The following is a 26,332-nucleotide window of genomic DNA, read 5'->3' as shown; positions in this document are numbered from 1 at the left end:
TTCTCCTGTGAACTTTTATCCAAACCCAATCTCCAGGGACTAGATCATGAGCTGGATGTTTTTCTTTCGTTTGTGACTCAGTTCCCACCTGATGGAACACAGAAGTTACCACGTCAGACAGATTCTTGCAGTAATCTAGTATGATATCATCATTTATGCTCAACAGTTTATCAACTGGTACAAATGCTTGTCTCATTACTCTTCCCATTAAAATCTCATGGGGACTTAATCCTGTTCTTTTGTCAGGAGTACTCCTCGAGGTCATTGGAACAAGTGGCAGTGCATCGGGCCATTTTAGTCCTGTGGCCAAACACATTTTTGCAATTCTGTTTTTTATTGTTCCATTTACTTGTTCAACCACCCCTGAAGCTTCTGGTCTGTAAGCACAGTGGAACGTTTGGTGAATGTCCAGTGCTTCACAAATCATTTGCAATAACTCATTGTGAAAATGTGATCCACGATCTGTTTCAATAGTTACTGGGAAACCGTAGCGTGGTACTATCTCACATAACAGGAGTTTGGCAACAGTCACTCCACCATTCCTCTTAGTGGGGAATGCTTCAACCCATCGTGAAAATAAACAAATGATCACAAGTACATACCTAAGTCTGTTACATGGAGAAAGCTCAATAAAATCTAACTGCATTCTTGTAAATGGACCTCCCTCCTGTCCTATGGTTCCCACACTCACAACAGTTTGCCTTCTTGGGTTCAGTTGTTGACACACAAGGCATCTCTGACAAAGGCTCTCAGCAATCATCCTAAACTTAGGATTGTACCATGTCTGTCTAAACATTCATATCATGGCGTCTCTTCCAATATGGCCTTGACCATGATAAATTCGGGCCATATTTGAGATCATGTTATCAGGCATTACTGGTCTTTCATCTTTGTAAATCCAGATTTCAACCTCTTCTCTTTGTCTACATCCTGCCTTTAACCAGTTATCTTTTACTTCTTCACTAGCTTCTTCCTGCATTTGTTTTACCTCCTGCCATGTCTCCACTACTGCGTTTTAGCATCAAAGGACTTGAAACATGTTCAGTTTGCCTATCCCGATTAATAGATGCAAGATTTTTGGCACAATATTTTGCAATTGATTCCACATATTTATAACCATGAGTAATATAATCATCTCCTTTTTTATGAGCTGCACACTTTACCACAGCTATCTTATCTGGTAATTTAATGGCATCAATTAACATTTTCACAAATTCAGCATTTCTAATGGGGGATTCTGCCGAAGTCATATAACCTCTTTGGGACCACAGTTGACCATAGTCATGGACAACCCCAAATCCAACCCCAAATCAGTCACTATGGTGATCCTTATTTCTTTTCCCAACTCACATGCTCAAATCAAAGCAATCAATTCTGCAATTTGAGCTGAATGGATTCCTATCAGACAAGATGCTTCCAAGACATCTGCTACTGTCAAACAGCATACGCAGCGCTCAGTACACCCTCATCTGTCCTCAGACATGATCTTTCCACGAACATAACATAATCAGCCTTAGGTAAAGGTACATCTTTGATATCAAGCCTTGGTTTAGTGTAATATTCTAGGACATCTAGACATTTGTGATCCACTTAATCCATTACTTCCACATTCATAACATCAGGTAATAATGTAGATGGATTCACATTTACACACCTTGAAATTGTAACATTGTCTGCACCTAGAATTGTCTTCTCATATTTTGTCATTCTGTTATTGGTAAGTTACTGTGTCTTGGTTCTAGTGAGGATAATCTCCACCAAATGGGATACATATACTCTCAAAGGAAATCCCATCACTATACCCTCACTTTGTTCAATGCTCATGCTTGTAGCAGCTACTGCTTTTAAGCATCCCGGTAACGCGCTTGCAACAGGATCTAAAACAGCTGAAAAGTATCCAATTGGCTTTCTCAGTTTTCCACGTCTCTGTATTAAAACTGACAATGCACATCCTTCCCTCTCACTGCAGTATAACTCATACTCTTTTCCATAATCTGGCATCCCCAATGCTGGTGCTTCACATAGACTTGTCTTTAGCTGCTCAAAAGCTTCCACTTCTGCCTTATTCAGTGTTATTGGGTCTTTTACATCTGATTTTGTCAATCTCTGTAGAGGTTTAGCTATCAGTGAAAATCCACCATTCCATTGTCGACAGTATCCAACCATTCCAAGAAACATTCTTACCTGTCTCTGTGTTTTTGGAGGTTTCTTTCATTGTATCATTTTAATTCTTTCTAAGGTGACTTGTCTGATTCCCTTAGCAATCTTGTGGCCTAAATATTGTACTTCTTTCTGACAAAATTTTAACTTTGCTGGTGACACTTTATATCCTTCATCTGCCAGATGATTTAACAATGTGACAGTATCTGAAACACATGCATCTTTTGTTTTTGGCGCCAAAAACAAGTCATCAATGTACTGCACCAGTACTGATTCTCCAGGTAAACTTATATTTTCTAGTGATTTCTTTAACAATTGATTAAAGATTGAGGGACTTTCAGTATACCCCTGAGGAATTCGGCACCATGCCAAAATATCTCTGAATTGGAATGCAACTATTGGTTGGCTTTCAGGATGTAATGGAACCGTGAAGAACGAATTACATAGATCAATGACTGTATACCATTCTGCATCATGTGGAATCTGATAAAGAATTACTGCTGGGTTTGGCACAATTGGACAACATGGAACAACTATACTGTTTACCTTTCTCAGGTTCTGTACTATTCTGAACATTCCATTAGGCTTTTTCAATTCCATTATCGGTGAATTACAAGGACTGCTTTCTATTTCTCTCAAAATCCCTTGCTCAGTCATTTTATCTATTACTGGTGTTATTCCTTCAATTGTTTCAGCTGTCATTTTGTACTGAGGAATATTTGGATAACCTATTTCTTCTTTCACAGAAATGTTTACAGGATCTACGTTTTTCATCAAACCAATATCTTCTCCTGTGAAATCCCACACTTGCTCTCTGACTACCTCTTTCAGTTCTTCAGGTATTTTCTCTTGATCAAACACTGGAAACATACTATTATTTTCTGCTTCAATTAGTGTCATTGTCATTTTATACAAACTATCCTCATCAGGAGTTTGGAGCTCAATGCCATCTGGTGAGCAATAAATGGCACAGTTCATTCTACACAGTATGTCCCTTCCAAGGAGATTTACAGGACTAGTGTCGCATGCTACAAATCGATGCGTATCTTTGAAATTTCCAAGCTCTATTTCAATTGGTTTTGTTAAGGACATTTTAATCTGCTGATTAGCTACACCTACAACTTGAATGTGTTCACCCAAGAGAGGAAGATTTTGAATTTCCACTGATATAACAGTAGAACGGGTAGCACCTGGGTCCACTAGTAAAGTCACATCTACATCATTCACCTTCCCATTCACATATGGACCAGACTGATCTACCTCTAGAGTAGCGCCAAGCACGCACTCTTCTCTCTCTCTCAGGCACCGCCAGAAACTGTCATCCGACTCGCTTCCGTCCTTTTTCAGCCAATATTGTGGACTCACATGCACTCTGTTATTTCTTGTTACCTGGTCTCCTGCGCAGAATCATGTCTCTGTACTATATCTCTGTAGGTTTACATTGTGAGGAGGTGGTGGTTGTGGCACCTGACACTGTGGATTAACTACCTGTTGCTCTGGCGATTGTTGCTGAATTATCTCATTCTGCACCTGCGGATTCAATGATGTATTTTCCAAATTAACTTTCGGTGGATACTTACACTCTTTCCTCCAATGTCCCATCCTACCGCAATTATGACTGGGATATTTATTTTTTAATTCTTCTATATTTCCAGTTAATTTTGGCTTACTATAATTTCCTTTTACTCTATTTTGGTTCCCTTCTGCTATTTTATTTTCTAATTGAGCTACTTGATGCTCTGCAACCTTTACTTGTGCCCACATTGCTTTCTCTTTGAGTTTCCTTTGTTTTACTTCAATTTCATCACTACAGTATTGTGCATGTCTCAGTACTTCGTCCACAGAATATGACTGCCATTTCATCAAATTATGCTTAATCATATCTCCTATTTCTGTTCTCAATCCCAACACAAAGCGATATACAAAGTGACTCATATCCTTTTCATTCAATTCCTCATATCCATTATACTGTTTGAACACTAATAACAGTAACTAATAAATTGCATGAACTGACTCTTTGGCTTCTTGTATTAGTTAGTTTTTAAACTTAGTTAGTTCGTTTTTAAACTTGTATTGCGCAACAGCTACCCAGAAAGGGTTTCCCAGCGCAAGCAGAATAGCCAAGATATCAAAACCCATGAGTCTTATTTATCAAACAACCAGGTTTTAAGTGACTTGCGGAAAGTGATGTAATTTGTCTCCTTTCGGAGGGTGACTGGGAGTAAATTCCAAAATGAGGGCCCTAAAAATGCAAAGGATTTTCCCCCCATCCGGGCCAGTTTGAATTTGGGGACGACAAATCTACCTTGAGAGGCTGATCTTAGATTACGGGACGGGATATATGGTTTAGCCAGAACACAAAGGTAGCTAGGGGCCGTTCCTGATTTGATTTTGTACATATAGGTGAGTGTCTTGAATTTTACTTGGTCTCAATTTTCAACCAATGTAGTTTACATCAATGTATTGAAATCAAAGCAGTTTTAGGGATTCTGCATAGTAGTCTACCTGCAGCATTTTGTGCCATCTGTAATCTGTGCATTACAGGCTTGTTTGATGCCACGTAAAGGACATTTCCATAGTCCAGCCTTGATGTAATCAAGGCATTGACTACAGTTTTTCTGGTTGCTTCTGGTAGCATCCAGCAGATTTCATGCAACCATTTAATGATGGTGAAACATGTGGCTGCGACTTTTACTGACTGGGAGTGCATACTCAGGGTCTCATCAATGAGCACGCCTAAATTTCGTACTTGCGATGAAGGAGATGGAAGGACGCCCATTTTGCATGGCCAATGTTGTTGGCTCCAGAGATCTTTCTGCTTTCCTAGTATCAGTATCTCTGTTTTCTCTCCATTTAATTTCAGCAAATTAGATTACATACAGGCTGCGGTATTATTCAGGCCAGGGTTTCCCAGCGCAGGCAGAATAGCCAAGATATCAAAACCCATGAGTCTTATTTATCAAACAACCAGGTTTTAAGTGACTTGCGGAAAGTGATGTAATTTGTCTCCTTTCGGAGGGTGACTGGGAGTAAATTCCAAAATGAGGGCCCTAAAAATGCAAAGGATTTTCCCCCCATCCGGGCCAGTTTGAATTTGGGGACGACAAATCTACCTTGAGAGGCTGATCTTAGATTACGGGACGGGATATATGGTTTAGCCAGAACACAAAGGTAGCTAGGGGCCGTTCCTGATTTGATTTTGTACATATAGGTGAGTGTCTTGAATTTTACTTGGTCTCAATTTTCAACCAATGTAGTTTACATCGATGTATTGAAATCAAAGCAGTTTTAGGGATTCTGCATAGTAGTCTACCTGCAGCATTTTGTGCCATCTGTAATCTGTGCATTACAGGCTTGTTTGATGCCACGTAAAGGACATTTCCATAGTCCAGCCTTGATGTAATCAAGGCATTGACTACAGTTTTTCTGGTTGCTTCTGGTAGCATCCAGCAGATTTCATGCAACCATTTAATGATGGTGAAACATGTGGCTGCGACTTTTACTGACTGGGAGTGCATACTCAGGGTCTCATCAATGAGCACGCCTAAATTTCGTACTTGCGATGAAGGAGATGGAAGGACGCCCATTTTGCATGGCCAATGTTGTTGGCTCCAGAGATCTTTCTGCTTTCCTAGTATCAGTATCTCTGTTTTCTCTCCATTTAATTTCAGCAAATTAGATTACATACAGGCTGCGGTATTATTCAGGCCAGTTTTAAGTACTGAGGTGGTGGTGGGGTTACGAGCAGATAACTAGAACATGATTTGTGAGTCGTCTGCATAAGAGTAGATAGACAATCCGGATTTCTCAGCCAGCTCACAGAGAGGTCTTACATAGAGATTGAAAAGCAACGGGCTGAGAATGGACCCCTGTGGCACACCATGGGCAAAAGAGTGGGTTTTTGAGCAGGCATTCTGAGAGAAAACTTGAAAGTTTCTGTCTGAGAGGAAGGCTCTAATCCAGTTCAGGGCAGCTCCGCCTATACCCTGTGAGCTCAGTGTATTAATGAGTACAGTATGTGATATAGTATCAAACGCGGCGCTCAAATCTAACAGGATGAGCGCCACTGTTTCCCCCTTGTCAAGATGTTGGCGAATGCCTTCCGTGACTCCCAGAAGGGTGGTTTCGGTTGAAAAACCCGCTCTAAAGCCTGATTGTGACGAATGGAGTAAATGATGAGTTGTGACATAGTGAGTCAGATGCGTGTGAATGTGTTTTTCTAGAATTTTGGACAGTATCGGAAGCACTGATATGGGACGATAATTATTGGATAGCCCAGGGTCCGCATTGGTTCTCTTCAGCAGAGGATGTATCATAGCATGTTTCAATGATGATGGAATAGCCGACTCTTCAATCGACGTATTAAGGAGATGAGTTATCACAGATAACACTGAGTTGCTTAATTGTTTAAATATTGTGACTGGTAGGGGATCTCTTGGCGATCCTGACTTAATGGTGCTTAGAAGTAAAACTACATTAACTGTTGTGAGGCGGGGCCAATTTTGTAGGGGACAATCTGCAACATTATGATTTTCTGCTTGCTTAGCGGGGGGTGTGACATCTTAGGAATAAGTGTAGCAGAACAAATTGAGGTGTCCTGTACCTCTTGTTGTGAAACAATCACTTGATAGATTTTATCTACTTTATGAATAAAGAAAGAGGCTAGTTCCTCACATTCGGACTGAGTCAGTGCAGGGGACTTCATTGAGGTTTCTGAACCTGCAAGTTCTTTTCCTGTGTTAAACAGAGTTTTAGCACAGTTCGACGCATTCGAAATGGTTGTGTTAACAAAGTTGGCGCGAACCTGTTTACAACATTTGTGCTATTTATTAAAAGCCATTTTATAGACCTGTTTGGAGGATTGGGCATAGTCCCTTCTCCATTTCCTTTCCAGGATCTTGCAATAGGTTTTTATTATTTTTAGTGACTCATCATACCATGGCTCTGGTGGACGGTGTTTGTTACTTTTTTGATTTGTGATAGGAAGACAAATATCAATCACCTCTGTGAGCCATCTTTGTACTGCGGCCACCAATCTGTTTCTTTCGGTGGAATTTTATTTTTCATAAACACTATCACTTGCTCATATTTTCGCATTACTTCAGGTCCAGGAGCACCTGTCACTTTATCTCATGGATATTCCTCTTTTGGCCAATTCACCTTAATCTTACACTCTGACCATAGATCGGATGGTACTACTATGTCAAATAACCCATCTAAGTCTTCCCATACAACTTTTGAAACTTTCACAAATCGATCTACTTGCCTATACCATTCTACTGGCTTCTCTCTCAGTCTGGGAAAATCATTTGTAAATGATAGAATATCTTGTCTACTCCAGTGTACATGCACATATCCTCCTCCAGGTATTTCTCTCATAGGAAATTCTTTTACCACTTCTTCCTTTTCTCTTACTGGAAACGCTAATGTGGATTTGTCACTGTTTTCCCCTCTTTTCTTTGTCCAAATCATTTTCCACTTATCAATATCTCCCCATTTTCTCAATAACACAATGAATTCTTTTATTTGAGTAATTCTCCCTGCTGTATTCATGTTTTCTATATCCTTGTCAGTAAAATCCACTCTATAAATTTCTGCAATACTTTGTATTTTGTGAAATCCACAACCATTTCACTTGCTAAACTTTCAAATCGATCATGCATGCTTTTGGTTTTCCTCGTAATACTCTTACACATGAATGTGATCTCATCATCCTGATAATTTGTCAATCTATCTGTACCAATTGTTCCAATTATTAGTTCTTCCATATCAACTTTTAGTCTTGCTACATCTAACAATTTTTGGTCCGTTTCTTTCAATTTTAGGGTTCTGATCCAATCACTTAATTCCTGCTCTGTTGGCCCTACTGGAGTTTGTGTTAAATCGATTTTCTCTACATTTTTCTCAGGAGTTATAGAACCAAACTCTGCTCCTGTTGGAAATTTCTATGGAAGACTCTGATTAAAAGTTAAATCTGGCGGTATCATTTGGTCAGTACGTTTAATCTCTGACAAATCCGGGTAAACCTTTTCTTTTACTTTTTGTAAACTCAGATTTAAAGGAATAGTTAATGATGGCTCTTTTATCTTCTGGTTTTCAAACACTGGAATTACAGGACCTGTTGTTACTGGAACAGTTACAGCTTCTATATTTTTAGTAAGCTCCTGTATCTTTTCAGTTAATTCATTTGTTGAATGTATATATTCAGAAGTACTCCGTTGTGCTTCAAATTGTTGTTCTACTCTATTTCCAATACTATCCATTCCATTGCCTTGTTTAGGTGTCCCAGTATATCTAGTTCCTATTAATGGAACATCCAAATTATATCTCATTTCTACTCTCTGCGAGAGAGCTCTGAAGTTTGAGAATCGTTTTGGAGTTTCCGCTAGTCTATTCTCTAACTGTGGAGCACTTGGAGTTGTACCCATAGAATTTGCTTGGTATGGCGGTGGTCTCCTATTTAGGATCTCTTCCAACACTGCATCCTCTAACCCACAATCTTCATAATTCCTTTTTCCTGCTTCTATATTATTCCTCTTTTCTGTACATTTTCGCCCGTTTTCCTCATCTAACAATCTAACCGGATACATTCCATCACACATGTTAGCATCTCTCCACCTTCGCATTCTAGTCTCATGCGTTTCTCTCCAAAATCTACGACCTCTATTTCTTGACCCTAGGTAGTCTCCAAACCTTTCTTGCTCTAAATCATGCATTTCATCTTCCCACTCAGCTAAGGCTTCAAATTGAGTTGGTCTAGGTCTTGGTTCAAGCTTCATCATCTTGTTCCTCAAGTTTCTTAATACCGCAAGACTGAAAGATCCTTCTTCTGGGAAAGCTAATGCACCATCATTTCTGGTATGCCTTGCCCAATTTTCTAACCATATACATGTATGGTAGCCATATTTTGTCATCATGTATGATGCAGGCGTTTTCGGCGGAGGAATTATTTTTCCCTCTCTAGTTTCAATTGCTTTATCCTTTTTGAATAAATTTTTCAATTTCTGAAACCATGAAGATTTCTCTTTCTTCATTCCATAATAAAATTCCATTTTGTTATTAATCTCCTGTCTTTTCAAAAGATCGCTCTCTCCTCCGTAAACTGCTTCGTAACACCAGCCTATCACAGCGCGGTTCACACTATCGCACCAATTAGAACAAGATATGTTTCATTAGTGCTCAACCAATTATTTCGCTGCTTTCACTGATGCACCAATCAGGCCTTACTCTGTCTTGGTCACGCGGATCAATCCCAGCGCGATACCTTTGACGTCAGCCCTGCTCCGGCTTCTGCAGCTTCGACTGACCCCTCCTTTACAAAATGTGTCGGTACACTGTATTTACACTTTTATACAGCAAAATCAGTTAGTAACTACATAAAACAACTCCATTGGTCTGTTTCGCTAAAACCAAAAGGATAGTTCTTCAATCGCACAAGAATTCTGTACTTCCAGTAGACAGCGCTTACCTCTTCTCTACCACAGACTTTTTACTTTCGCCGATAAAGTAGCACTTCCCTCTACCTTACCCTTCTCACAAGCTTAGGTTAAACTTTATTACTCTCCTCGGGTAGAGTTTTAAGACAGAATACGCAATGATCCCTGTACTCAGACCCAAGATTTCACAGGTTGCCCTCGCTATTCATTCATCACTTTTACACGTGAAGGTCCCTAAACTTGTAACATACGACGATGTCACCACTTTGAAACAGACTATGTGATGTGCGACTTCACTTGCCACACTTCCTCTGCCTGCAGATAGAGTGATCAGCTTCCCACACTTTCCGGAAGCCTTTCCCAGACTACATATAACGGAATACAAACTTAACAGCTGTTAGTCCAAACATTCTTTACATCAAAATTCTATATATTCTACTCCACACATCATATATCCTAGTCAACCCATAGCAACCTATGCTCTGCTACCAAGAAATACTGATGCAGCGCAGCTCCAAAAATTCTTCATAAACCATCACCTTAACCCACGGAGCAATTCACTATTTTCTCACAACTGGGCCCATAACTCTTACCTTAAATTCACTCAAACATGTATTCTACTCCGAGGATACAGTGAAGACCCAAAAGGAGAGCTGCAATGCTATAGCGGAGTGCCTAAACTTAAAATGTATACATTATTTACAGCTGCAGTTTTATTTTAATACCATGTTTTTTTCTAAAACAAGGATTTAAAACACCCCACTATTCATTTCTTTGATGGATCAGCTAGTAAAAGTTAACCAAAGGACAACAAGACCTGCTTAATTCTCCACTTATTTAATTTTTATTTAGATATTAAATTTCCTAGCATGATCTATACGTTTTTACTCGAAGGAAAGGATTCAGTTATGCATTAATAATCCTGAAAGAAAGGTTAAATTCAAAACATTTATTTATAAACATGACAGTTTAGGAAAATAAGAAAGCATATATTACCCAAATGTAGAAATGCAGACATCAACACAAAAGCAAAATAGTTCCCAAAGAAACACCTCTTTATCTCTCTCGATATTCTCGTCTCATATGACTTCGCACCCATTCAAAAGTTAAAAAACATTTCAAAATCCCTGCGTCAAAAGGAAAATTGCGCAGACCGACAGCATCTCGGGTGCAAAGATCAGGTCAAAAAGCAAGCTCCCTTCAAAGTCCCAAATGTCCTCTTTTATACACGTTTTCACTAACTTATCTGTCTAAATTTGTAACTCTTATGTCCTAAAATGTCTGTGATTGGTCAATTTAGAGTTGGATGAGCATCACCTCATCGCTTTACTGTTCAATTTGTGCGGAGTCATCATTATGACACAAAAAATAGTGGTGCTATTGTTCGAATTTTTACTTCCTTCGAAGTGTCCTTTAAATTGCTATTCGATGTCCCATTCCCTCAAGTTAACTTGCTGACTTCAACAAACTTGGCATGTGCCCCGAGGGCACGCTGCCATACTGCTCAGGCACAGGCAGCTCGCATCTCCAGTTGGCGCATGCGTGCTTTGACCGCCACCGCGAAATTAGAGTCAGCTTCCATTTTGTTTGCTCACACAGGCCTCAATTTAGGAACTATTACAGAAACAAACACAAATAAAACGTACATTTATGAAATAAAGCCTTTCTGTTTACCTCCTCCTTCTAATAATATCCCAGTTAGTATTTACCTAGCTTTAAGCAACACATATGCGTGTTTTTACTTACCATTTTTCATGATTTATGCCACAAATAAACAGACTAAAAGCACATTCATGCAATTTTCAATTAGATTACGACAAATGCGTACCTTTTATGACACAAAATACGACAAATTAGTGAATTATGCTTGCCAATTTCATGCAAATTAGTATCCCACGTGTATTTGTCTGTGTGCATTCTATTCTAAGTTGGTTAATTTCAAAACCACACATTTAGTACATATTATTGTAACGGATAGTTAAATTTTCATGGGGTATACCAAAATTGTTGTTTCCACCTTGCTCCGTCAGTGCATTACCTTGAGGTTGTCTTTTCCCTTAGCCTATCACTAATAGAAGGTCAAATGACAGCATGTTTGTCCCTTAATGCAATGTGGGAATCGGAGCTGATTGTTCAGCACCTCCTGAAAGTGTATAAAGAAGCCAAAGGCAAGGCAGTGCATGAGAGGGAACTCAAGAAAGCTGCTGAGGAGTTACAGTGTTCTCCTGAGATCCACTCCCTTTCCACTCCTAGCTCCAATGACTACGAAATGCTCAACATTGTCAATTGAGAAAATGTTAATGGTGAAACATGTTGGTTCTTGGACAAATTCTCAAATGCTCATTTTTTTCTGACACATTCTGTGATTGAGATGTGTGAATTTCTGAGAAAATTCTATCTTCCCATATACACCGCTCACTCTAAATGAAGCTAAGACATAAGTCGCGAGCCGGGGTTTACACACACGTTTTTACCTGCCCTCCTCTGCTCACAGCCTCCAGTTCTTTTGGGTGTTCCAACCAATTTCGCTGCTAAGCAATATTCTTTGGCTTTAAAATCTCTAACTGCACACCACTCATCGACTCTCTGACCATAGCCATCACCCAGGCAGTACACAAGTCCATCCCTCTCCAGAAAAACAAGATCAGGTCTGCAAAAAACCCAAACCCTGCTTCACAGACACTTTGACCAACTCAAAAAGAGAATGAGATTCCCTGGACTAGCCTGGCAAAGATCAACCATCATAAACAGCAGTAGACTTCGAACGTGCAACGTGCACCCACAACAAGACTCGTTTTAATGTAAATACGAACATGTTTCAGGAAAAGACCAAGCGGATGTAAACAGCTTCCATACAGTCTTCGAAATGGTCCAGAGAATTAATATCTTAAAGCTATCGCACAACATAGGATGGAAAATGAGAGCAGTCTTTCCATTTAGGTGTGCAATCCAGTCGTGTGTGTTATCAAGTTAAATCATTGATTGATTGATTGATTCATTTACAAACCCCACTTCTCCCAGCAAAACCAGAATAAAGAACAGTCTATACCAAACAGCTTCTCTCTCACCCAGATCAATTTGGAAGAAAAACTCATTGTGCTGAAAAGCCCAAGATCTGGAATAAAAACTCTGGAATCCCAGCATCAAAGTAGTTGCAGCTGCAAATCGAAGGTCTAGCTGCCCTATAACAGCTGTCTAGAAATGGGTGTTTTCTACGCCACTGAAATTCTTGCTTGTCAACCCTTTCCTGAAAAAAGTGACTCTAAACCTAATACGCTTCACCAACTAACACCCCCTGACAGGGCTTGAGGGGCACTCCAAAGCATGGAAAGGGTAGTCACTGCTCCCACCACAAATAGAATCATACATATTCGTACACCCAAACACAGAATGGAAATGACTGATCAATGTCTGCAACAACTTATTAGAAGTGTCACACCAAGATGCATTTAGCATGCTCACCGAACTTACCTCTTCACCATGGCATCCACACACACTGCCCCTGAGCAAACACTGACACTGGTTTAGACTTCTTAAAACGGTGGAATCATTACCTGGAGAAGGGAGCAAAACAGGGCAGGAGAACTGAAATTCTCACTCAACCCTGCTCTTTACGATGGTCCGCAATGGTTTCGCCAACGCGCCCTACTTTAGCATTGATGTGAAACTGCTCGACCTCCACGGAGCACTTCACGTCCACTCTGTCCTTTGCCAGTGAACACTCCACGTTCACTCTCTGACCTTTGCCAATGGAAACTTCACATCCACTCTGACCTATGCCAATGAGACACCTTAGTACTTGCAGGTCACAGAACACAGAGCTCATTTCACAAATGTATCGGAAGGTCAGGTCTCCATACAACAGAGTGAAAAGTGACGATCCATGTTTCTCCTTCCCAATCAAATGTTTAGTTTAGCCTTCGTTTCACGGAGACGTATATGACCAATCACAAAATTAAATTCTGTGCTTTTTCACAAGTTAATCTTTTGCCTGCTCAGTACTTTTCCAGCAGTAGTGCAGATGGCAGCTGATCAGTCAGGGTCTCCAACCGGTAGCTTGTGAGCTACTGCAGCTCTCTAGCTGCCTCCGAGTAGCTCACCTGTGTGCATCCCAACGTATTACATTGGGGAGCTTTTGCTTGGTTGAATTAGTATACATATAAAAAAATTGAATTTTACAGCACTTAGAATTTCAGCAGCTGTCAATGCGTTTTATTGAACATAAATAGCTCTCAGTAAATAAAAGGTTGGAGACCCCTTGAGATACAAGTTTATTTTTCCCAACTTTTTGGAAACCTGCTAAATCCTGAAGGTCAGGTTGTAAGTTATAGACAAGGCTGAGCTGACATTGGCCAATATTTTTTCATCCTGACCCCCCAAACAATATTCCTCTGGAGGCCTTATGCGAATCGTAAGTTTATGAATTGAAGAGTGCTCAAACCTACCCCTTTATATTAAGAGTACTAAAGCAATAGTACAGATGTTATACACCACCGTGTATAAAATGGATGTACGTTGTTACAACGCATGCTTTTACCACGCATGCCGTTACAATGCAAGCCATTACAACGCATTGGGGGTGCTGGATAGTGAATAGTTTAATTTACTATTCCAACTCCAGTCCCCGTGGATAGTAGGGAAGGTGTTGGATAGTAAATTAAAACTATTCCCTATCCCAGGGCGCCCCCCAGTGCAATGCGTTGTAATGGTTTTCGTTGTAAAACCTGCGTTGTAAAGGCACTGCGTGGTAAAAGTTGCGTCGTAAAGGATGTTTCCCGTATAAAATGCAATCACTTATACTTTGTTGGGTATTTATTTCTAATCTATGTATATATGTTGCTATTTTTTTTATAATACTCTAGATATTTCTACATTCTTTTTGAATTGAGAATGTCATTGAAATAAGTTAGAACTGATAATTCTTGGTGAAGCTGGGATTTTTCAAATAATTAAGGATGTCCAAGAGAAGGCTTGGGTGCTGGAGCCGATTTACAATTATTGTCTATTTACTGTGTTAGGCTCTCTCTTGGAGTCTCAAACGTCATAATGGAACTCCACAGATTTTTAAAAGAAAAGTCAGGCAGGATGATTTGTTGACCTACCTACTCAAACATTCAATCAAGGCCAAGATGGGAAACATAGGCATAGTATGGGATGTCGGCTTCAGCCTCAACACAAAAATAGGTATTGTAGCCAAATCTATATTCCACCACATTGAGAAATCAGCCCTTCGATCTAAGAGCAAACCACCCCATGCAGTGGGTGATCTAGTCAATTTCTGCATCACTTTAAATAATGCTTTGTACACCGGCCCACCCAGATACTATATAGACTCTAGTTCAAGAAGACGCCTGTTCTGGAGGGATCTACCTCAACATAATTGAAAAGGTTACCTTTCACTGTGGCCCCTACGATCGCATCCAACCTACAACCATAGAATGAAATGCAAATGTGGGGGAAACAGGTGCTTCGCAGTCACCAGCTATTCCTCAAGAAAAACCTTCTTCTGCATATCAAAAATGTATGAACGAACCTGGAAAGTATAAGAGCAAACTAAAAACTCACACTTGCCAACCATCACTGTGACACAGGACACAACCTACAACCAGATACTTCCCAAAATGTTGATAAAATGCTGATGCAAAGTTATGAATGTGATTGGCACAAGTGCATACTTTAGCGCTGGGTGAGTGGTTTTCATGTCTCAGCCAGAGTAAAGTGTCCTTTCTCTATTTCTAATATTCCAGTTACGCCATTGTGATGCAACAATGAACGCATGAGAGGGAGGTGTGTTTATAATGGATTTATCTGCGTGGTTTAAAGATATATGTTAGAGTTGAGTGACAGTGCTGGTGGTATGATCCAGCTTTGGCAGATTTATGGATTTATGGTCAGTGCCTGAGTGTGTAAGGGATCTGAATAAGGTGTTCTGTCAGGACGTCACCTTTTGATGGGTGTCTGGAACAAGGGTGCATAGTGCAAAAGACTGGAGAACGCTGCTGAAATTTGATGAAACCCACCTTTAGAGATGTTGCCCATGTAATAGGTGTGTGTGTGGCAAGGACTGTCCTCAATGTGCTGAATCTGAGGGTGGATTTTGTTAACCTAAAATGTAGCTATTTTCTGAGGCAGAGTCGGTGCTAATCAGGGTTTCCACAAGGATGATAAGCCCGTCCTACAAAGTAAGCAGCATTAGGAAAGCATGGTGCAACCTTATAGTTTTAAACTCATCAATACCTGACAAGAAGGGGCAAGTTTATTGGCATATATAGGGTGTGGTTTATAAATGACAATATGTAGTTCATATTATACGTATTTACGATTGTCCAGAGTGATGTGATGGAAGGAAGTGAGCACCAGCCCAAATTGTGTTCAGAACACTATGGAAATAGCTTTCGGATACGGCCCTGTCGAAACTCCTTTGAGTGCCGGGAAGCAATTAAGTAATGCAGAGAGAACTTCATAAACAAAATAAAACTAAACATAAGTATAGTGAACTTGTTTATGCAATTTTTGTAAATGATAGCTCCCAGAAGACAGTAGCAAATGCACCATTTTTGCTGTTAGACAATATGATTTTACTCATTTTACAGATGCACGTTCAGGGGCAAAAATGAGCTATGCTGCAGTAAATAACTTGTAAAACCATGACTTAAGGTTTATATTTATTTCCCAGTAGACGTAGAAAGGTTGCTGAAATTAAAAATTGAAACCTGCAACAAGCATTAGGGAGATAGTGTTCACTTTAACCAAAAACACTACTTAATGGTCAGCAAGCGTGATTTGTTTTCCATTTTATACATTTTGAAATTGATTATTTTAATAACTTACCCACCATATGATAAGCCAGTGTCCCCAAGACAAGGTCAAGTAAAATGGAAAAAAAGTAAGAAGCCACCGTAACTAGGGGCGTATTTATGTGAAAGTAACACAGTGCAATACAGCATAGCAAGTCACCTAGCTGTCCTGCATTACATGGAAAGAGTAGGAATGCACATATTTATCCATTCCTGTCCTTTACACAGCGCTGGCGCCCAATGGGCTGCCCACCGCTAACGTAGGCACCCTTGCATCATGGTGCAAAAGTGCCTCTATTGCTTGCAGGAATGTTTGTGTGGAGAAATGGGCACCTTCCTGCACAAAAACAATCCCCCGTGGCATAATTCCTCTATCTATGTCTACTGTAGAATGCAGCACACTTAGAAAGAGGATGTAACAAGGAGAAATAGAAATATTTCTCCTTGTTGCTCCTCCCCAAGGAAGATGTAGCATTTTGGCACATTGCCAGGTCTGCCACTAATGGTAAATCTGGGAATGTGTCCAAATCCATGGGAGTTGCGTGGGATGAGAAGTGATTAAATCATTCATCATCTGGGAGACGAGTATCTATTCCACAGTCTACATAGTTACTGTACTTTGCAACCACTTTTTTCCTTCTTCGCCTCTCTTTTTTCAGACTCCAGTTTTCCTCATGCCTGATCTCTTCCTTCCTTGCAATTGATACACCCCTTCAATCCTTGGTACTCCATCACAATTTTCTTAAAAGGCAGGTGAAACTGTAGCAAGTAATTGTGTTTTAGTGGCCCTACACTCATCAAACCCTTTGTTTTGTGTTTTCTTTGATGACCTATGTTTTAGAGATTATTTTGTGAAAAATCTTTTCAAGACTGATGTGCTATCATGACCCTCTCATAATCGCGTGTAACCTTCGCCTTGTACGGACGTCCCAGATTTCTGAATATCTGGCTGTAAATTTCCAATTTAAGTTTGATTCTATCTTACCAATCTACTGTTTGCAACACTTAATTAATTGACCATCCTCCTTGACTTCAACGGACTATGAACTTCCGTAGGCATTGATTCACCAAAATACCAGAGGTAGCAAAAGTTTGTCACACATCAGAAGATTCACTGAAGTGCGACTGTCACTACCGGTTCCATACCTCTTCCCATCACACTTGGCTTCTTTAATCCAAATGACTCTGAACCCAATTTTGAAATACATATGCCTGACGGTAGGTAGACAAACCCGTGGTAGAGTTGGGCAGATTGTGCTAAGCAGTGTTCCACAAGTGATGCACTAAGTTAGCCAATGGAGGCCAGCCTGGTTACCTAGGCAACAACAGAAGAGTTCAACAAGGGGGGAAGCTCTGCACATCTGTGATTGGTTGCAGTGATCCAGCTTCCAGTGTGACTGACTCTGGCTAGAGCTTAGCTTTAGAAAAACGAGTATGCAGCAATGCGGCCATGAAGCAGAAAAAGACTCCACTCAGTTTATTTGCTCAGCTGATTACTTGACAATCAGCAATCTGATCTGTGATGCTGGTATTGTAGCAAAATACCGCATTCTAACCCCTGATGTAGGACTTTTGGCAGAGTTGCTGCAGTATCCCATGCTTGCTACTCAATGCATACACATCAATCTTTAGCCGCAACCCTCACTCAAGTCCTGATGGTCTGTGAAGTCTCACTTTTTCTCTCACACAACCTTGAATTAAAAACTCAAAACAAATGCCTGAAATAGGATTCTTTAAAAACGTTATGCTGCAGTGAAGCTAAACATGCGCTGATATGAATATAAAATGCGAAGTAAAAGCATATATTATGCCTCTCTGCCATCTCAGCAGGTAGAATATCAGAACAGCAAAGCCTGCTTGAATTTAGACACAACTTCTTCTCCCGGTGCAGTTCAATCTGGGCAATATTGAAAGGCCCCAGGTCCCGCTGGGGGGTGTCTGTGGCCTGGGAAGTGTGTTGCTTGGCTACATTTCAACTGATTAGGCCAATTTGTAACAGTTGCAACAGTTACAATCTCGAGGACCGCTGCTACAAGGCTCTGGAGCATTTTGAACAGTCAAATGTTCCTGTTCCGATGTTAGTGGTACCGCCTCCTTTTAGGCCAGCAAAGTGGACTGGTGGTGTGTTCTCTGGGCTGGCTCTGCTGGGGAACCACTCCAGCAGCCACAGCGGTCGTTGCTGCTCTCTCAGCCGCCGGTGGGTTGTGAGCAGTCGTGATATCCCCATTTTTTAATAATGTACCATGGCACACGCAGTACAATCAGCCCTGCCACTGCCACCTAAGCCTGCAACTTTATTCTCCTGAATGGCAGCCGTGGGCTTCAGCAGCAAGACATCCCGCCTTGGCTACTGAAGCATGAGTTATGTCCTCACCGATGTATCAAGGACGCGAGGTGGTGTCAGGTGAATATTGTTACATTGTGAGAGTACCAGCTAGTCCTGCAGACTCTGGGCCAGCTGTCAAGCATGCAGGGAATAGCGCTGCCACTCCAGCTTAGTTTCAGTCTCAGTATGGTGCGTGAATACTAGGGCTCCAGCTTGACAGCTGAGGAGGCGCTAATAAGCGTGACTTTGCATTTCAGTGCAGTGAAATGCGTTATTATCACACCTGATGCGTGGTACTTGGCAGGACTACCAGAGGTCGCAAGGGTAGCACCAGCGGTCATAGTGGCGACCCATGGTGGACCCCGAATGATGTCTGTTAGACCTGGCATCTTTGGTGTGGTTTCCCCTGTCTTTTTGGCCTCTACCTCCCGTATTTGTTTATGCTGTGCTGGATTTCGTTTTTGCTGGTTTAGATGCTTTGGACACTCTGCCACTGCTGATCAGTGTCAGAGTGTAAGTGCTACCTGTGTAAATTGTTATTGTAATTGGGTATACATGATTGGCATATTTGTATCACCATGAAGTCCCTAGTAAAGTGCACTGGGTGTGCCAGGGCTGGTGATGACAAATGCTACTAATGGGCCTGCAGCACTGATTGTGCCACCTACATGAGTAGCCCTAAAATGGTGTCTCAGGCCTGCCACCGCAGTGCCTGTGTGCAGTCTGTGAACTGCCATGTCCTTCTGGTCAGTGTCCCCACTGACCAGGCCTAACCCTTCCCTTTCTGTGCACAATGGTCACCCCTAAGGAAGGCCCAAGGTACCCCCTTGGGCAGGGTGCAGTGTATGTGAAAGGTAGAGCATGTCCTTGTGCAGGTGACATGCTCTGGTAGTGAATTACAGCCATTTTCGTTTTTCACTGCTGCAAGGCTATCTTGCTCCATAGGCTATCATGGGGGAAGCTGGCTACAGTGGCTACCAGCATATATTCCCATAGGAGCAAGATAGGACATAAACGTCTGGTATCCCTGAACTCAGAATTTAATAACACATCTTTTAGGAAAGGTGGTTTCTAACTCCTGTGTTTGAGAATAGCACTTTTAGAAAGTTGCTGTTTTCTTGTCTGACCTTTCTGTGTGCCTTGGCCTGTTTGTGGATTGACTGTCTGGTTTGAGAGTGACAGGGTCTGGGGATTCCCCAGGAGGCTGGCTGAGTCAGCCCTAGGCTGAATGACTGCATTTGCAACTTGAGTGGTGGGAGGAGATAGCACCTGGGCCTGAATAGGGCTGTGCCTGCCTTCCACAAGGCTGGCTCCACCTCCTGCTGGGCGGCTGACGACCCTGCCCCTCACTCTGAAAGGAAAGGAGAAGCCAGGAACATAAAGTGCTCCAGGAACACCCAGAACTGGTTCAGACCGGGCTCGGGCCCTCTTGCACAAAGGGAACAAATACTTTTAGGGGTATAAGTACAGGACCCCTGACAACAGAAGATTAGCTCATCCAGGAATCAAGAAGGAACCTCTGCCAACGAGAAAGCTGAAACTGAAGAAGGACGATTGTCCAGCTTTTGCTCTGCTGGATTGCCCTGCTGTTGCTTTGCTGCCAAGGAGAGGGGAAGGACTTTGCTTTGTGCTGTGTCCCCATGCTTGAAGGAATCTCCAAGGGCCTGAGAAGAGCTGGCTCCCTGTTTTTGAAGTCCCAGGAACTAAAGGACTTCACCCCCAGCTTCCCCTGAGCTCTACTGAGAGAGTTCTGTCCTGCCTGGAGTGCGTGGCCCATGTGTGGTGCCTCTGGAAGTTGTACCTGTGTTTAGAAGCTGGAAATCAAGCTTTAAAGACTTTGCTACAGAAAAGTTATGGCATCGCTCGCTGCGGAGCGCATCCCCGACAGTGCGAGGAAATTCCCGCCGCTACGAAGGCCGAGATCGACGCAGCGCCTGTTGCCGCGCCAGAGCCGTCGCATCCTTCGTTTGCGGGACCCACCAGACCGGTGCGGGAAGACTAACATCGCTGCGAGTGTCGTCGCAGAGCCTGTCGCCGCTGGCTGAGATCGCTGCACCGCTTGCTTGCGGACCGCATCACGTCGCTGCGAACATCGTCGCAGAGCCATCGCATCGAGGAGCCGCGAGAGAGAGATCGCCGCTGGATCGCACATCGTCGCCCTGGAGATCGTCGCAGCCCCTACGAGATCGACGCATCGTACCTTTGCGAGAACAAACTTCCTACGGAACCTACGCACCGGAGTCCATACAAGTGGCCTTCCTCCCCATACAGACCGGATTCATCGCAACACGCCCGCTGCTGCAGCGGGGTTGTCGCATCGCCTCCCCAAGGTCTCAGGAGCAACGCATCGCTTGTTGTCCACCGCATCAGCTTCTGCTTTTGGAACTTTGTCGCATCTAAAGGTACTGTTGGCTAAACGTGACGTAACTGTGAACTTTTCACGCAACTGTGGATTATTTTTATCGCAACCTTAAGAACTCTTTTTGCAACCATATTCTTGAACTGTGTATGTTGGATTTTTGTCGTTTTGGTCTTGTGTAGTTTAGATTAAATACCTTTATTTTTCTAAACTGTTGTGGAGTCAGTTTGTGGTGTTTTCACTGTGTTACTGTGAGTGTTGGTACAAAACTTTACACATTGCCTTCTGATTAGCCTTGACTGCTCGTGCCAAGCTACCTAGAGGGTGAGCAGGGGTTATCTCAGAGGGTTTCCTCCTGACTAGAAGCAAGGGTCCCTATTTGGACAGTGGTACCTACCTCTGCCAACTAGAGACCCCCAGTTCTAACAATGTCCATGACCACTTCTTTGTAGCGTTAAAACAAGGGGTTTCTGGTCCCTTTTAGCTCAGAGTAGGGCTTTCATGTCCTCCAAATCTACACTAACCAGGATGTAATATCTATATGTCTGGCTCTATTGTCATCCTACAAAATGGCTTTGTTTGGTTGTCCTTCCATTACCTTCATTTTGCTCGAGGACTAGCATTCTAGTATATAGAAGCCCACCCTATCCGCTCTCGGGCTAGGGTTCAGACAGGATGGAACTTGGATGTTCCAGTTCTCTACCTCACATTTCATATGATGGCTGTGATTCATCTGGTCATTCACACAATTTATGTACCCTGACAGCACTGCTGATAGGCCCAAAGGGATGGCTTGAGAACTTTAATGAATTGTGGGTTCGGTTTCACCTGGTGGGGGCATGCTGTAAAGATTGCACCAATATAAAAAAGCATGCCTATTGTAAGGTTTGCATAGAAGTGAAGTTATCATGGGAAAAGTATTCAATTCCGTAGGCATTAGACTTGAATTTCATTCCCCCCAAGCATTCTACCCACTCTAAGGCTATTATCTGTGGCCACTTGCTATATTCAGGGGAAATATGACATGCCAAATTTTTATAAACTAATAATTTTTTTTGCGAGGTCCTATGTCTCATGGAGTATGTGCATCAAATATTACATACACTATCTATTTTAATACGCATTGTAGGGCAGTTAGAACGGCAGAGGCCCTGCTCTGGCCAGTTTACACCTTTCCATCAAAATAATTCATGAGCTGCAATGAAGGGATGGCTCCGGCTTAGTGCGGGTAACCCCTGACAGGCTGGACTAGAGCCACGCATCGCACACAGCTACTGTTTGTTGTCTGGAGCTTGGCTGTCCTGGAAGGAAGCCCCGGATGATAGAGTGCAAACTAGACGTAGACACTCCATGGATGATGAACGGAAAGCAGCTGCGTCACCAGCGGCTGGTTCTGCTTCACGCTGACCTGTCATGCAGGTCTGTTATGCAATATGATTTGGCCCACCTGTAGATTGGGATAAGGGGCCCCTGAGTTTTCCATATCTCACAGATATTTATTGACCTTGGGCTGAATGCGGGTGGGGGCCCCCCAGAAGGGTGGCTCGCCTGCAATGAAGGGGCGGAGTTAGGCTCCTGCTGGCATGAGGTAGCCTTCGAGGTCCTCCCCCTGCGTGATTCTCTACGAGTGAGAACAACGCAAACTTCACTCAATCCAACGAAAATGCAGAGCCAAAATATGAAATGTTAAAACAGTTTTAGAAAGGCACTAACAGCAAACTGATAAGTTAGTATGGGGCTGGCTACGTTGGAACGAGGCAAGAGCTTTTAAAAGGATTCAGGCACAGCAGACTCTCTCTTGTGGCTGCCTCTCGCCTAATAGCTCTGGACATTCAAAACCTTAGGCTGTTGGGGAAGCTGACCTGTTATTGTGCGTCTTGAGATATCCTAGTTTGAACTGCATTAAAGTCTTTTTAAGGGCTTGCTACAGGCTGCTTTCGCTGGCAGAGAGATAGCTGCAAGCAGTACTTTAGTGCATACATAAAATGGGCTGTAAGTCTGTTTGTTGCTCATAAATAAAGGTTTTTTGCCCATCCGATTCCCTGCTCCTAAACTGGCCGTTTTCCTCCCTATTCTTATGCATTTCCAGCCCCTCTATGCTTAAATTGTAATAAAGTAAGGGGCATATTGACAAGCCCCCAGAGCCACCAGAGCGTCACTTTTTTTTATGCTCCGGTGGCATGCTATGCAAGCCCATATTTACGAAGCAGGGCTAAGCCACTTTGAGTGGCTCATCACAGCCTTGCAAATATGGCTCTCTGCAACACAGTTTTCTGTGGCAAAGAGGAGTCCAATGGGTGTTGCTGTGGGTGTTCCCATTAGTGGCCCATGGTGGGAGTGCTGCCGGGCACTGACGTGGTGCGGGGTGGGGTGGGGGGGTTAGTAAACTACGGAATACGGCCAATTAGAGGTAAGTAAATAAATAAAACAGATTTCATTGCGCGCGCTGCATTGCCAAATGCGATGCAGAGTGCACAACGAAATTCGCTATAATTTTGGTGCTGCCCCATATTTACACCACCCTCATAAATAGGGGACAGCATTAAAATCAATGGGTTTTGGGAGGAACACCCACCATAACACCCATTGCCAACCCCTTTCACGCTAAGTATAGCGTGAAAGTGTGCCTTATTTACAAGGCAGCGTAAAGCCACTTTAAATGGCTTAACTCCGCCTTGTAAATAAGGCGAAGCCCTTATTGTCACAGGAACGCTGCAAAGAGTGACGTCCTGTGCCGATAGGGGCCTATAGATATGCCCCTTAGAATAAAAGTGGTGTACTCCTTATCAAGAGCTGCTCTCAACCTAGCTGAATAATGGAAACTATGCAAGGTTCCCTATTTGTATATTATACACACACACACACACACACACACACACACACACATAGATAGACAGACAGACAGACAGACACACACACACAGGTAGATAGATCGATAGATAGATAGATAGATAGATAGATAGATAGATAGATAGATAGATAGATAGATAGATAGATAGATAGATAGATAGATAGATAGATAGATAGATCGATCGAACCGGTATCTGTAGCCAAATATTTTATTCCTACTTTCAACCAATTGCCCCAATACTTTATTTTAAGATTCACCTACCAAGTGTACAGACAATACCCAGCGTGGCATCTAGTTAGGAGAACTGTCTTCTGGCTATCAATTGCTGGATCACTACAATACTCCTACCCTACTAGTGTTGTGAAGACCTTATGTTCCATGTTTGATGAACACTTAAGTCATATTCTTCAATTATTATTTTATTTTCAATTCATTCAGTGGAGAACAACTGCTACTTTTAAGTCCATTGAATAGAACCTTCCTTTTATTCAACAAAACAATTTCCACTGATCCTATCCAATAGCTAGTTGCTATTATATTATATTATATGACTGCTGCTTGTTGTGGATGGCTCTGTGTGCCAGTAAAGTGTGAGAGAGTGTCACCAACCCATGCTATTCTATCAGGATAGAAGTTGACTCCCAAACAGAAAAAGTTATGGCAGTTGGTTCCTTTGTTATGGGCATTACAATTGAGAAGACCGCATGAGGCCTTCCCTCAAGATGACAGAAGCATTGGTTTTCCTTTTTGTCTTCTTATTGACAACAATGGGTCAGTTCCAGACTCCTTTACGGTAACCAAGTGTCTCCTTTCTCAGTTAGAATCACAGAGTGAGTTCAAAAAATCCTCTATTCTCCTGGCTATTTCTGAAAACAGTACAAGGAGCAGGGGGGCATTCTCTCAAATTATCCATTTCTCAAAAGTCTTTGCTTCTGGTGACCTCTCTGAAACACTGAAGCAGGTTTTCACTTGGAGGCTTCGAATCAGTTCACCAATACTCTGTTCTTTGCCATCTCTATGTGGTTGCAACAATATACCAATGCTTCCCACTCAGCGTTAACAAAGGCTTGTTGTGTCTTCCCTTAGAGCAGGGCACATCCCAAACATATGTAAATGTCATTTGCATCTTCTCAAACCTCTGGATGGGAAACATTGATATTATTGAAAATATGTTCACTTTAGGCCTTGACCTACTGCTCTAATTAAGGAAAGAACATACCGATCCCAAACCTGGATAAGAAAGCATGTAGGTTCTGAGGGGCACATCTCGAGAAGAAGCAGAAGCAGAGATCAGAGGAGCCGATGCAGTCCTTTGCAGGCGAGTACCTTTGACAAAAGTATGACTACATGATCTTCCACCTCTAATCCTCTAAGGGGCCCATAAAAATTCCAGAAGGAATGTACAACTGAGAATAGTTCTCAATGTGGTTTGAATGCTGCAATGAGTGTGGCTGAATGAGTGAGATGAACCTGTCTTTAATTTCAGTAATAGCGATTATTGGGGCTCTTAGGTTTGGTCTTGGAGAAATCTGTTTGACCATTAAGAGAAAATTAATTGGCTGAAACATGTAGACCTATTGATGTTCGAGTTCATTGTGCACTCCATTACAATGCCCCCTGTTTTTTAACCCTGCCAAACTGTATCTAGACCACTGATGAAGTATGCCCAGTTGCTGCCCGTGGAGGGAGTTCCGTGGGGCGGAAAGGCGGGGCGGGGCAGCATGGGGGGCCAGTAAACACTGGAATATGGATGATTGGAGGTAAGTAAACGCGCTGCATCACATTTTGCGATGCAGGGCACACAACAAAATTCGTTTTATTTATTTAATTGTTTACTTACCTCCAATAATCTATATTCCGGGGTTTACTAACCCCCACCCTGCCCCCCACCCCGCCTTTCCGCCCCACGGAACTCCCTCCACGGGCCGCAACTGAGTATGCCACTAGCAACTCTGGTGGATAAAAATCCTTTTATAAGCCAATAGGGACACCCCTGATGGGCAGAAGTAGGTACCAGAAAGGCAGAAGTGATGTCACTCTCATCGTCGATGTGGATCAATTGATGACACAATCCATATAGCTCAAAAATCACCCAATCAATTGAAGATGTGTAACACACAGTCCATCCTCTCCCTTTTGCACCTGAATCCCAGATTGCTAATTAGCGGAATCTGGCAGTGTTTGTATTTAAGAAAACTGTTGGTAGAAAGAAGAATTGTCTCCTAAATATGGTTTACAAAAATATCCTCCAATAGATTGTAGATTTTCTAATATTAACTCCAAAGGGGCAATATTTTGATATCTATGACAAGATGTCAGGCGATATTCTGACAATAATATGGTACCATGTTCACATAATACCTTCTGCCTTCGAGAAAAAGTTTACAAATTCAGATAAAGTGG

This window comes from Lissotriton helveticus, chromosome 3_1, assembly GCF_964261635.1.
Source record: "Lissotriton helveticus chromosome 3_1, aLisHel1.1, whole genome shotgun sequence".
NCBI classification, from domain to species: Eukaryota; Metazoa; Chordata; class Amphibia; order Caudata; family Salamandridae; genus Lissotriton; species Lissotriton helveticus.
The sequence above is the reverse complement of the archived record's forward strand: the minus strand, read 5'-3'. Positions refer to the sequence as shown.